Source organism: Xenopus laevis, chromosome 8S, assembly GCF_017654675.1.
Source record: "Xenopus laevis strain J_2021 chromosome 8S, Xenopus_laevis_v10.1, whole genome shotgun sequence".
Lineage (NCBI taxonomy): Eukaryota > Metazoa > Chordata > Amphibia > Anura > Pipidae > Xenopus > Xenopus laevis.
This window is the reverse complement of record NC_054386.1, coordinates 49,705,084-49,715,245: the sequence shown is the minus strand read 5'-3', so window position 1 is coordinate 49,715,245 and position 10,162 is coordinate 49,705,084.

Sequence of the window (10,162 nt, the reverse complement as noted above, 5' to 3'; positions counted from 1 at the left end):
TTAAAAAAGTCCACCATACCCGTAAATGCAGGCGCGGTGAAGGAGGGAACGAAGCCCAAGCCTTTGTCTAGAACCGCCAACTCAGATGTGCTTAAATCATAGTCAGAGAGATTGAAAACTTTTACCTGCACTGGTTTTTCTTCTGTACGGTAAGTTTGCCGGTTGGCTTATGCTTTCCCCTCCTTTTTGAATTAAAGCAAGGGTTCACCTGCTGCAGAAGCTTTGTGTGCCAGTATATTCTGTTCCTGACTCAGGATATGATTCATAAAGCTTTAATAACAATTAATGTAAACAAGGCTCCAGGGCCAGGTGGCATACACCCATGGGTTCTAAGAGTGCTTAGTTCAGTTTTAGACCAGCTCTTGTTTCTGATTTTCTCAGATTCGCTTTCATCTGGTATGGTACCTATGGATTGGAAAAAAGATGATGTTATTCCAATATTTAAAAAGGGATTACGATCTCAGCCTGGAAATTATAGGCCAGTAAATTTGACATCTGTGGTGGGCAAATTATTTGAAGGCTTGTTGAGGAAACACATCCAAAATGTTGTCCTAGTTAATGGCATTATGAGGAGCATTCAGCATGGCTTTATGATGAGGTAAGTAAGATGCTGGACAGTGGGGGAGCAGTAGATGTGATCTAATTGGATTTTGCCAAAGTGTTTGATACCGTGCCCCACAAACAACTACTTTCTAAACTAAGGTCATTTGCACATGGATAGGAAACTGGCTACAGGATCAGGTATTGAGGGTGGTTGTTAATAGTACATTCTCTGCTTGGAGTAAGGTTCTTAGTGGTGTCCCTCAGGGCTCAGTATTGGGTCTTGACTTAGGGGTAAGTAATGTATCAGTGCTTGCAGATGACACAAAACTATCTAGCCCAATTAATTCCATCCAGGATGCGGCATCCTTGCAACAGGAGCTTGACAAACTGGCAATCTGGGCCGCTACGTGGCAAATGAGATTCAATGTTGATAAATGTAAAGTCATGCACCTGGGATGTAAAGATATCCAAACCACTTATACCCTTAATGGGACTGCCCTAGGCAAATCCATAATGGAAAAGGACCTAGGTGTCCTTGTAGAAAATAAACTTGGCTGTAGCAAGCAATGCCAGTCAGCAGCATCAAGGGCAAATAAGGTCTTGAGCTGTATTAAAAGGGGCACTGAGCACTGGTAAGGCCTAAAATATGCCGTACAGTTTTGGTCTCCAGTGCTCAAACAGGACATTATTGAATTAGAGAGGGTACAGAGAAGGGCAAATAAACTGGTAAAAGGTATGGAAAATCTTAGCTTTGAGGAAAGACTGGCCAAATATTCGGAAGGGGTTTATTTTTTTATAGTGAGAGCTGTGAAGAAGGGGTTGGATGGATGCTGCATAGTAATAAACATGAACAAACATTTCCTAAAAGGGCTGCTGTTAAACACTACAGGTTCATGATTGTAAGTTCTTACAAATTGCTGAGAAATATAATGCTGCACTTAAAATGATTGTATTGAAAGAAAAGTATGCAAAACATAAATATGATAATTTTAGGTGATATGACTATTCTTATTGTAGTAACCTGCTTGTGTGGCCATTTTGGTTAAGGGCATTCCTGCTGTTCTGCCATTGTCTTATAATTCACTCCTCATACAATTCGAATTCGCTCGAATACGGACCTATTCGATCGAAAACGGACCTATTCGGCCAAAAAAAAGGACTTCATTTCGGTTGGTCTTTTTGAATTTCCCGAAGTTTTTCAAATTCAAAATTCGACCCTTGATAAATATGCCCCTGAGAGTTTGTCAGATATTGTTTAATTGTTATTGAAGGGATATTAGGGATATTACAGTAGGTCTGTGATGGGTTAGGCTGCAAGATATAATTGTGATAAACTGGCTGGTAGTGGATTAAATGATTCTGTTGTGTTAGTTCAGGCAAAACAGCCAGACAAGTGAAAATCATATCATACTTACCGAGATTTTCCTTTCCTGTACTGTAGCATGGCAGTGGGCAACCAATGGGATTCATTCCCGTCACGTGACCTAAATTAGCAAGCAATCAATAAATTTTGCTCCCCACCCCCCAAGCATCCATCTCATTGACTTAAAACAGAGCACTCCCCACTAGGGTCGGGAAGCCATGCCCACTGCCATGCTACAGTACAGGAAAGGAAAATCTCGGTAAGTATATGATTTTCACTTTTCCTGTTACTTCGCATGGCAGTGGGCAACCAATGGGACGCCTTGGTACTTTACAAGGTCATGATATAATGTTAGTGAACTGCAGTGCTGTATAAAATAATACTGCGTAATAGACAAGGTACCACTAGCTGTGAATATGCACCCAAAACCTTGCATGCCGAGAAGCCATATTATAGGGATTATGAATACATTATAATAACAACCCATTATCTAAAAACATTAGTAAAAGTACAGCAAAAGTGTTCTGTATTCTATACGTTACGAAGCTATATGTCACTTAAGGCTAGTCATGTACAACTGGGTAGTTGTATCATTATAATTGTATCATTATAATAAGACACAGCATTATCTATCCAGTATTCATATATTTTGGAATTAAACATATAACCTGCCGAGACCTGCACCCATGAGTGCAGTACAATTAGTGTTGATATACTTTGCTATTGAGCATAGTCGAGATAACCTACAGAGTACACTGTAGGATAGAATCATGGAAAAAGGCCACAAACCCAGTACAATTTATTGAAACCGCCATGATGAGCTTCAGTAATGTAAAGAATGGTATATCATAATGACTTCAGAAGTTGTGATGTGATAATAGCTGGATTAACCTGGAGAGGTATTTGAAGGGAATATGAAGACCTGAATCACCATGTTAATATGGTTCATGAACCATAAAATGTAGAATATCCATCATGATAGTACTTGCACATCTGTAATGCCATAGCAATGGACTGCAGAAACGTTTATTTTTAATATTTTACATATCTATTGTAATAGTGCTCATGTCTGCAGAAGTTGCAATGTGGTAAACATGTTGCACTTCCGGAGTGCCCTTTGTATTCATATGCTTAAATGCTGTCAACTGTAAAGATTGCAATATGTTAATATATTGAATTGCATAGTACACATAATTTGGCACCTAATTGAATGGCTACATTATGATGGGCAGGTTACATGCAGATGTCTTAGTAAGGCAACAAATGAAGTGAAGGGTGCCCTTAGTATGATGCAAGGGTGTGGTTAGAAACCCCACTGAATGGTTATATCATGATAATACTGATGTTTGCAGACATAAAGTTGTATGGACTGCAGAATTGCACCTGCAGGACAGCCTGTGGCCTCCACAGGGCTAATCCTGCCATTACTGGTCAAATGCAGACATTCTGATATGATAGTATAGAGAACTGTAGATGAGCACTTAGTACAACATTCTGAAAGGCTATACAATGATAGCTTTGATCAATACCGATAGCAATTATTACATACGTTGTAAAATGGTATTAATGAACACAGTTAATATCCATATGCTGGATAGTATAGAGAACTATAGGTGAGCACAACACACTGAATGGCTATACAATGATAGCTTTGCTCAATACTGATAGCATATTGTTACACAAGTTGTAATATAATAATAAGGTGCTGCAGAAGTACATTTAATCCAAATGCAGAGTGGCTATTCTGCTAATACTGTTTGAATGCAGTCATTACACCATGTTAGTATATGGAGCTGTAGTTGAAAATTTAGTATAACCCCCCTGTGCAGAAGTGCACGTTATCCATATGCTGATAATACTGTTTGAATGCAGCCATTACACTATGGTAGTATAGGGTAGGTAGGTGAACTGAATGGTAGCTTCATGGTAGCGCAGGTTAAATGCAGATGCTGTCGTATGGTAGCAAAACAAAGTTAGGCATGCGCTTAGTATGATATGCTGTATTATGATACTGCTTAATGCGGATATTGTGGTACAATATCCTGGTGAAGTGCATGGGTGTGATTAGTATAACACACACAGTATGGCTATATCATGATAGCACTGATACCTGTAGGCATATAGTAATAATAACCATAAATGCCGTTAGAATTTATATGCTAAATTGGATACATTGCCATTCAGGAATAAACACCCATTTTACACACAAGGAAAACTGCAGGTAAGTACCACCGGCTTGATTCCGGAGGATTGAAATAATGATTCCTGATATACTTACTGCTTCATTTGGAGAAATTGGAGTTTCTGGTGGTAATTTACCCACAATTTCCTACTAACCTTATCAAGGAAATTGGTTTAGTAGCCATAGTGTTTGGGAAACACTGTGTTGAGAAAGCAACAATACTGTGTATATTCCAGGGATTTGGTTGAATAACCATACGCGCAACAGTTACAGTATAATTGTATTAAGATCCTTTGCTGGTATAGTCGACAGACAATTTGCTACATCAGCTCATACACCTGAAGCACTCCCGAAAGGTTGTTTGCATGCCAGAGGTAATTAGTGCACCAGGCCCTTTGCCTTTCCCTTAAAGGGACAGCATAGTTAAAACAGCTTATGCTTCATCAAGCTGTGAACCTATAACACAGAGGCTAGGTTATGTCATTATATTTGTACCTCTATGACCTCGTACGTAAAGCAAAACCACAAAATAGTGCAAGTTCAAATACAATGAGGTAGTTTATTGTGTCCAAAATATAAGACAATAGGTTTTGCCTGGGGAAGCAGTCGGTGTGTCACCTGGGTGGTACCCGAATGCTTTCCAAAGATACTCCCACATAACATAAGTTTATATACCCATTTTGATGTCATAGATGGGGGTGATAACAAATGGGGGTATGCCAATACCATACATAGTCTGACTCCTCCTTGTACAATTAATGTCTAGATAATTTGCTTAGTCTTACAAGTATTTCAGACAATATTGCAACATATTGTTCTTAGTTCCAACGGTCCGCAGTCTCGCAATCAGCTATTGGCTAAACATAGCCATTGTGGTATTTCCAGTAAGTTTGAGCAACACTTATGCAAAAAGGGGCCCCACGAGACAGTCTGACACTATGCTGGCACTCTGGATTTTAAGTAACAGAGTGGTGATCATTTATTTGTATGGCCTAGTATAAGCTATACGAGTGACCATTGTCCACAGTAGACCATTAACCCTTATAGTCCATCCTGCCTTGGGCCCTATAGCGTTATGGCGTCATAGAGGGCGGGGGTGACAACTATCAACCCTCTGACACTAGCCATTCGTCCGTCTTAGGATTTAGACCGTTCCAGATATAATTTTTCATAACATTCCTCTCTTGAAACATTTAAAGATGTTTCACATTAGTAATTACAGGCACAGTAAGAGTGCTAAGAGGACCCCCAGGAACAAGGGAGGTCTATTATAAATGGGACAGTGGTGTACGCTGTTGTGAGTTACAGTTCAACTGTCGTGGCAGCACCAATACAGAAGTGCAGCTGAAAAAGCTGTAATAAGTGAAAACAAAGAAAACAGGAAGCTAGGGGGCTAGAGATATTTCCTGTTTTGAGGAACTAACTTGACTAGGAACCGCTGGAACCTTACAATAAAGCAAGAGATGTCTGAATATAACATGTAGCCTAAGATTTAAGCAAATATATGATTATAGTGAACTTAGGTTTCAAAATAAAGCAAAATAAAGCATTACATAGAGATAATAAAACATCATTACATAGAGATAATAAGACATAGTAATAATCATCCTGAGTAAGATAATACTGATATTGTAACATAATACTGATTTCATTAAGGTAAAAATTCAAGTAAGACCCAAAAATACCCTGAGATTAAGATAAAAAATGGAAATAAAAATCAAAATGAAAATTTTAAAAGTTAAAAATGTTAAGATCAAAGTTAAAAAATGTAAAAATGCAAAAATGAAGATTATTAAAAATGAAAAATACTAAAATGAAGCTAAAAATGCTAAAATCAATCTTAGTAATTATAATAAAGAAATATATATATATTTTTTTTTGGTCAAACCTCCCCTATAAGGCTGATAAAAGTTATATCTTATAAATGTAAATCAAAGTAGAGCAGAAGCTGGGGAGGAGGTACAGCGGCTTATGGCACATATCATTACTTTAACAATAAGGTACAGACCAAGGGCCAGAGCTAAAATAACTAGGATGGGTTTAAAGAAACTTCCAAGGAAATCATTTAACCATCCACCAATATTACCTAACCATGTAAAGGGATTAAAACCATTTTTAGAAATATCCCTGGCTTGTTTTTGCAATTCGAAAACCTTGGCCATATGAGATTCAACAAGCGATTCAGAATCATTAATGTAAGTGCAACATTCTGCTCCTACTAAAACACAGACCCCACCTTGTTCTGCTAACAAGTAATCTAGGGCCATTCTATTCTGAAGGGCTACTTTACAAATCTGAGCTAGTTCTACATTAATTGCAAGGACCGATATTACAGTGTTGTTAATCATGCGGTCAAGAAGGGAAGCATATTCATTAAGGAGAACCATCATTTCTATTCCCCAACCTGTCCAGGCAGGGAAGAAAGCCCAAGCCTTATCTTTATCATTAAAAAGTTCCCTTTTCTGTATCTTAAGATTTAAAACAGCGGATGAATGTGTGTCAATAAGCGAGGTAGCAGATAATTCTGTTCTAGTTCTAACAGCTGGGACTACATTTCCTATAGTACATCTTCCTTCAGCTCCCATGGGCAACCATGCATAGGCTTTCTTACCACAGATGTAATAAGTCCCAGAAGGAAGCACCATGGGGCGGTGAAAACCCTGATTTCTAATCTGAAGCGTTAAAAATTTTATGTTATAGTGAGCAGGACCATCTATATAATCTAAATCCCATTCTAAACTCTTATTGGCCCAAGAAAGGCAGGGCTCAATAGTAGAAGATACTTTTGTTTCATCAACACAATGTGCATATGTGGTGACTGCTTCATAATGTGTGGGTACCTGAGTAATATTTAAATCAGTTGAATTACATGTAGTTTCTCCTATAAGGATTTTAGGAATCCTTATATGTTTACCATTAATGGTCACCCGTGTTTTCCTACTAAAAACAGTGAAAAATACTGAAGGATGTTGTACTATTCCTGCCAAAATAAGAGCTGGGGGTGCTTTCATTATTTCATCACCTTTACCAGAAATTTCCCTATATTTAGACAATTCTGGATCAAGAGTTGAAAAGTCCATCACATATCTGTCTTCAAAATCAGTCCATGTAAAGGGGACCCCAAGGATAGGGGTACCAAGGCTGTGAGTAGGAATATGTGAGCAAACCCAACAATCAGTCTTATTTTCAATAGCGGCAGCAGTACTGTGCAGTCTTAAAAGTTCATTGTCAGTCCATAATGCTGTTATGGGGGTGGAGAGGAAGTAGGAAACACAGAAGGACAAGGCAAGCAGTCTCGAAGATGAATCCATGTCCCGTGGTTTTCAAGTAATACGGCAGTGGGGGAGAGCTGTTGTATTTTAAAAGGACCGGAATATATAGGTTGGTCCCAACGGCTACGAGTAAAGTTTCTCTTGTAGACTAGATCTCCGACCTGTATCCTTTGCAAGGAGTTACCATGTCTGTGAAATCGATATGCCATTCTCTGAAGGGGCCAGCAGGCCTTGGAATCGCTCCAGGAGGAATCCTTGGAGTTTGATGACTGGTGTTGGTAAAACAAACATTACAAGTATTGACCACAGCTTTACAAATATCTTTTAAATCTGGGCACCAGTACATTCCCCGTATAGTGTTGATCAAGTCATTTGTAGGCATATGTGACCCGTAGTGTAACTGGTGGGCCAATAGGTGGCACTCACCTATGGATAATGCTGGTACACCTGAAGGGTGCATCCAAATATATGGAGGTTCGTTATTGTGATAGTAATGAGAGCACTCATTAGCCACCCATTTGTCTGTTTCTGCACTAGTGGCACTTTCATGCATTACTCTGATGGGTGCAAAGGGATTAGAACTGGAAAGATATTTCTTAGCTCGTGTTTGTACAAAAATTGTTAGTGGGTTTGTGGTTTGTTTTGCTAGTTCGTCGACTATCTGATTGCCGTATGCGACAATATCTGTGACATTATGTTGGTGTGCTTTTACCCATTCACAGCATTTGTATGTATGGTGGTAGTGACGTAAGCAGAGTCTGTATACAGAACTCCGTTGTTGTCATTCATGAGCCGGAAACCTTCTAAGGCGGCGGCTATCTCTGCTAATTGGGCTGATGTATCTGGTGGTAATGCATATTGTCTTTTCTGTATAATTTCTTTGGTGTCAGGATCTATTTGACACACAGCAAAGCCCGTATGTGTTTCTGTCTGTGAACCGTCAGAGAAAATTACAACATGTGACGGTGGTAAATCTGTTACTGGGACAATACCCATAAAGGGACGTTCCTCTGGAATTTCCTCAGAGGTACAATCATGGTTCTCAGCCGAGAACAACAATAAGTCTTTAAGATTATTGAAAGGATTAGTTGGAGGCATTCCTTTGAAAGAAATGTGACTTCGTAGGAGCACAGCCGTGCATTGTCCTACACGTGCAGGCACAAAGTGTAATGTATTACTTTTTAGTAGTGCTGGCACGTCATGTGAGGTGTATATGGTAACACTGGGAACAATCACATGTGAATAGAGTTTTTCTACAGATGCGGCACAAGCGCATATGTTACGTTCACAGGAAGTGAAAGCTTGTTCTATGGGTGTAAAAATTCCTGAAAAGTGTCCTATAATACATCCCTCTTGTTGGGTGGCCACTGCCGCCCAACAGATTGCATTCGCAAAAACATACATGTAGATAGGCTCACAGCTGTTCGGCAAATGGAGTTGTGGAGCCTGCAAAATATCAGACATTAGACATTCAAGAGCAGTAGAGTCAGATTGAGACAGAGAGACAGAAGCATAACCAGGAGGGTTGCCTTTGAGGTATTTTCTGAAAGGAAGTATGCGAGAACTGTAAGCAGGAATCCATAAGCGACAGAAGTTAAACAGACCCAAAACACTGCGTAAGTCTTTGACTGAGGTAGGTAAATGCATACATTGGACATCAGTGAGCACCTGGGGGCCCATGAGTTTGGCTCCCTTGCTGAGTGTCATGCCTAGAAAAGTAACTGAGGTTTGACAAAATTGCAGTTTTGAACGATTGACCTTATAACCACATGTATGCAAATGCAGAAGTAAGGCACAAGTGTAGTGTTGGCACAGTTCAGCAGTGTCTGCAGAAAGCAGAAGGTCGTCAACATACTGGAGTAGGAAAGCAGAAGTAGGTAAAAGGTCAGTGAAAGTTTGCAGATCAGTCGCGAGTACGCGGCTGAAGATTGAGGGACTGTCAGCTCCGCCCATTACGAGGCGGGTCCACTGGTAACGTTTATTGTTGTAAGTGAATGCAAAAAGTGGTCTGGATTGTTGAGATAAAGGAATGCAATAAAATGCTTGGGATAAATCCAAAACTGAATTATATTCCTTTAAGGGGTTGTCTTGTAAGAGAGTGGCAGGGTTGGCAACAACGGGGAACTCTGCTGCGACTACTTCATTTAACTTCCGTAAGTCATGGACTATACGGTAGGAGCCATTTGGCTTCTGTACTGGGTACAAAGGAGTGTTATAAGGAGAGTCGCTTGGTTCAATTATGCCGTGTTGCAAAAGTAGGTTAATTTCATCTGCCACACCCTGAATGGACTGGGCTTTAAGTGGGTACTGTGGTACCTTGGGGCCATCACACCCTGGACGTAAATTAATTTGCACCTCTTCAACTGAAACGGCCTTACCAAAAGGTGCCTCGGGTGTGGCCCAGACTGCTTTAGGTATATCTTCAAATGGATCAACTGAATCTGCAGGAGAAGGGACAGTAGTTGCAAACAATACAGTTGGCAGTGAGACAGCAAAATCAAGAATGATGTTAGCTTTGGTTAACAAGTCTCTGCCTAGCAAATTGACAGGACATGCAGGTGCATAGACAAAAGCATGTAGACAGGTGATAGTTCCAATTGTCACTGGAACTTCAGAGGTTAATTGGTTTAGCTGAGGCTTACCATCAAATCCTGTAGTGGAGACTGTTTGGGAAGAAAGGGTTAAACCAGCAGGAAGTACAGAGAGAACAGATACTGTAGCGCCTGAGTCAAGCAAAAAACATGTAGGTATTTCTGCTATAGAAACAGTGAGAAAAGGTTCTTCAGTGGACATGGGAACCCG